The following is a 4,800-nucleotide window of genomic DNA, read 5'->3' as shown; positions in this document are numbered from 1 at the left end:
TCTCCACACCCTATCCAGCATTTATTGTTTCTAGATTTTTTGATGATGGCCATTCTGACTGGTATGAGGTAATACCTCATTGTAGTTTTGATTTGCATTTCTCTAATGATTAGTGATATTGATCATCCTTTCATGTGTTTGTTGGCAATCTGTATATCTTCTTTGGAGAAATGTCTATTTAGGTCTTCTGTCCAAATTTGGATTGGGTTGTTTGTCTTTTTGATATTGAGCTGCATGAGCTGCTTATAAATTTTGGAGATTAATCCTTTGTCAGTTGCTTCATTTGCAAATATTTTCTCCCATTCCAAGGGTTCTCTTTTCATCTTGTTTCTGGTTTCCTTTGCTGAGCAAAAGCTTTTAAGTTTAATTAGGCCCTACTTGTTTATTTTTGTTTTTATTTCCATTTCTCTAGGATGTTGGTCAAAAAGGAACTTGCTGTGATTTATGTCATGGATTGTACTGCCTATGTTTTCCTCTAAGAGTTTTATAGTGTCTGGCCTTTCATGTAGGTCTTTAATTCATTTTGAGTTTATTTTTGTGTATGGTGTTAGGTAGTGTTCTAATTTCATTCTTTTGTATGTAGCTGTCCAGTTTTCCCAGCACCACTTACTGAAGGGGCTGTTTTTTCTCCATTGTATATTCTTGCCTCCTTTATCAAAAATAAGTTGACCATATGTGCGTGAATTTATATCTGGGCTTTCTGTCCTGTTCCATTGATCTATATTTTGGTTTTTGTGCGGGTACCATATTGTCTTGATTACTGTAGCTTCACAGTACAGTCTGATTTCAGGGAGCTTGATTCTTCCAGTTCCGTTTTTCTTTCTCAAGATTGCTTTGGCTATTCGGGGTCTTTTGTGTTTCCATACAAATTGTGAAATTTCTTGTTGTAGTTCTGTGAAAAATGCCACTGGTAGTTTGATAGAGATTACATTGAATCTGTAGATTGTTTGGATAGTAGAGCCAATTTCACAATGTTGATTCTTCCAATCCAAGAACATGGTGTATCTCTCCATCTGTTTGTATCATCTTTAATTTCTTTCATAATTGTGTTATAGTTTCTGCATACAGGTCTTTTTTCTCCTTAGGTAAGGTTTTCCCTGGTATTGTATGCTTTTTGTTATGATGGTAAATGGGATTGTTGCCTTAATTTTTCTTTCTGATTTTTCATTGGTAGTGTAAAGGAATGCAAGTGATTTCTGTGCATTAATTTTGTATCCTGCTACTTTACCAACTTCATTGATTAGCCCTAGTAGTTTTCTGGTAGCATCTTTAGGATTCTCTATGTATAATATGTCATCTGCAAGCAGTGATAGCTTTACTTCTTTTCTGATTTGGATTCCTTTTATTACTTTTTTTTCTCTGATTGCTCTGGCTAAAACTTTTAAAACTATGTTGAATGATTGTGGTGAGAGTGGACAACCTTGTCTTGTTCCTGATCTTAGCAGAAATGGTTTCAGTTTTTCCCCATTAAGAACGATGTTGGCTGTGGGTTTGTCAAATATGGCCTTTATTATCTTGAGGTAAGTTCCCTCTTGGCCTACTTTCTGGAGGGTTTTTATCATAAATGGGTGTTGAATTTTGTTGAAAGCTTTTCTGCATCTGTTGAGATAATCATATGTTTTTTCTCCTTCAATTTGTTAATAGGGTTTATCACACAGATTGATTTACGTATATTGAAGAATCCTTGCATTCCAAGGATAAACCCCACTTTATCATGGTGTATGATCCTTAATGGGCTGTTGGATTCTGTTCGCTAGTGTTTGTTGAGGATTTTTGCATCTATGTTCGTCAGTGATATTGGCCTGTAGTTTTCTTTCTTTGTGACATATTTGTCTGGTATTGGTATCAGGGTGATGGTGGCCTTGTGGAATGAGTGTGGGAGTGTTCCTCCCTCTGCTACATTTTGGAAGCGTTTGAGAAGGACAGGTGTTAGCTCTTCTCTAAATGTTTGATAGTATTCGCCTGTGAAGCCATTTTGCTTGTCCATTAGCTTTTGTTTGTTGGAAGATTTTTAATCACAGTCTCAATTTCAGTGCTTGTGATTGGTCTGTTTCTATTTTCTATTTCTTCCTGGTTCAGTCACAGAAGGTTGCGCTTTTCTAAGAATTTGTACGTTTCTTCCACGTTATCCATTTTATTGGCATATAGTTGCTGTAGTAATCTCTAATGATCCTAGGTATTTCTGCAGTGTCAGTTGTTACTTTTCCTTTTTTCTTTTCTAATTCTATTGATTTGAGTCTTCTTCCTTTTTTTCTTGATGAGTCTGGTTAATGCTTTATGAATTGTGTTTACCTTCTCAAAGAACCAGCTTTTAGTTTTATTGATCTTTGCTATCATTTCCATCATTTCTTTTTCATTTATTGCTGATCTGAACTTTATAATTTCTTGCCTTCTGCTAACTTTGTTTTTTTTTGTTGTTGTTGTTGTTGTTCTCCTTCCTTTTCTAATTGCTTTAGGTGTAAGGTTAGGTTGTTGATTTGGGATGTTTCTTGTTTCTTGAGGTAGGATTGTATTGCTATAAGCTTCCATCTTAGAACTGCTTTTGCTGCCTCTCATAGGTTTTGGGTCATCGTGTTTTCATTGTCATTTGTTTCTAGGTATTTTTTGATTTTCTCTTTCATTTCTTCAGTGATCTCTTGGTTATTAAGTAGTGTATTGTTTAACCTCCATGTGTTTGTATTTTTTAAAGAATTTTATCTGTAATTGATATCTAATCTCATAGCATTGTGATTGGAGAGGATACTTGTTAAGATTTCAATTTTCTTTAATTTACCAAGGTTTGATTTGTGATCCAAGATATGACCTTTCCTGGTGAATGTTCCTAGAGCACTTGAGAAGAAAGTCTATGCTGTTGTTTTTGGATGGAATGTCTTATAAATATCAATTAAATTCATCTTGTTTAATGTACATTTAAAGCTTGTGTTTCCTTAATTATTTTCATTTTGGAAATGTCCATTAGTGAAAGTGGGGTGTTAAACTCCCCTACTTTGATTGTGCTACTGTCAAATTCCCTTTTTATACCTGTTACCATTTGCCTTATGTATTGAGGTGCTCCTATATTTGGTGCATAAATATTTACAATTGTTATATGTTCTTCTTGGATTGATCCCTTGGTCATTATGTAGTGGTCTTCTTTGTTTCTTGTAATAGTCTCTATTTTAAAGTCTATTTTGTCTGATATTAGAATTGCTACTCCAGCTTTCTTTTGATTTCCATTTGCATGGAATACCTTTCTCCATCCCCTCACTTTCAACCTGTATATGTCCCTAAGTATGAAGTGGGTCTCTTGTAGACAGCATATATAATAGGACTTTTTCTTGTGTCCATTCAGCCAGTCTATATCTTTTGGTGGGAGTGTTTCATCTATCTACATTTAAGGTAATTATCAATATGTATGTTCCTGTTACCATTTTCTTAATTGTTTTGGGTTTGTTATTGTACATCTCTTCTTTCTTTTGTGTTTCCTGCCTAGAGAAGTTCCTTTAGCATTTGTTGGAAAGCTGGTTTGGTGGTGCTGAATTATCTTAGCTTTTGCTTGTCTGTAAAGATTTTAATATCTCCATCGAATCTGAATGAGATCCTTGCTGTGTAGAGTAATCTTGGTTGTAGGTATTTCTGTTTCATCACTTTAAATATGTCTTGCTACTCCTTTCTGGCTTGCAGAGTTTCTGCCGAAAGATCAGCTGTTAACCTTATGGGGAGTCCCTTGTATGTTACTTGTTTTTCCCTTGCTGCTTTTAATAATTTTTCTTTGTATTTAATTTTTGATAGTTTGATTAATATGTCTTGGCATGTTTCTCCTTGGATTTATCCTGTATGTGACTCTGTGCTTCCTGGATTTGATTGACTATTTCCTTTCCCATATTAGGGAAATTTTCAACTATAATATCTTTAAATATTTTCTCAGTCCCTTTCTTTTTCACATCTTTTTCTGGGACCCTTATAATTCGAATGTTGGTGTGTTTAATGTTGTCCCAGAGGTCTCTGAGACTGTCCTCAACTCTTTTCTTTCTTTATTCTTTATTCTGCTCTGTGGTAGTTATTTCCACTATTTTATCTTCCAGGTCACTTATCCGTCCTTCTGCCTCAGTTATTCTGCTATTAATTCCTTTTAGAAAATTTTTCATTTCATTTATTGTGTTGTTCATCTTTGTTTGTTTGGTCTTTAGTTCTTCTAGATCCCTGTTAAATGTTTCTTATATTTTCTCTATTCTATTTCCTAGATTTTAGACCATCTTTACTACCATTACTCTGAATTATTTTTCAGGTAGACTGCCTGTTTCCTCTTCATTTGTTTCATCTGGTGTGTTTTTACCTTGCTCCTTCATCTGCTGTGTGTTTCTCTGTCTTCTCATTTTTCTTAACTTACTGTGTTTGAGGTCTCCTTTTCGCAGACTGCAGGTTCATAGTTCCCATTGCTTTTAGTGTCTGCCCCCAGGGACTAAGGTTGTTTCAGTGTGTTTTGTGGGCTTCCTGGTGGAGGGAACTAGTGCTTGTGATCTGGTGGATGAGGTTGTATCTCCTCTTTCTGTTGGGCTGGACTGCATCCATTCGTGTGTTTTGGGTTGTCTGTGACCTTATTATGACTTTAGGCAGCCTATCTCCTAATGAGTGAGGTTGTTGTCCTGTCTTTCTAGTCATTTGGCATAGTTTGTCCAGCACTGTAGCTTGCTTTTTGTTGAGTGGAGCTAGGTCTTAGCATTGAGATGGAGATCTCTGGGAGACCTTTTGCCATTTGATATTATGTGGAGCTGGTAGGTCTCTGGTGGACCAATGTCCTGAACCTGGCTCTCCCAACTC

Source organism: Phocoena phocoena, chromosome 13, assembly GCF_963924675.1.
Source record: "Phocoena phocoena chromosome 13, mPhoPho1.1, whole genome shotgun sequence".
NCBI lineage: Eukaryota > Metazoa > Chordata > Mammalia > Artiodactyla > Phocoenidae > Phocoena > Phocoena phocoena.
This window is presented reverse-complemented; position numbering follows the sequence as displayed.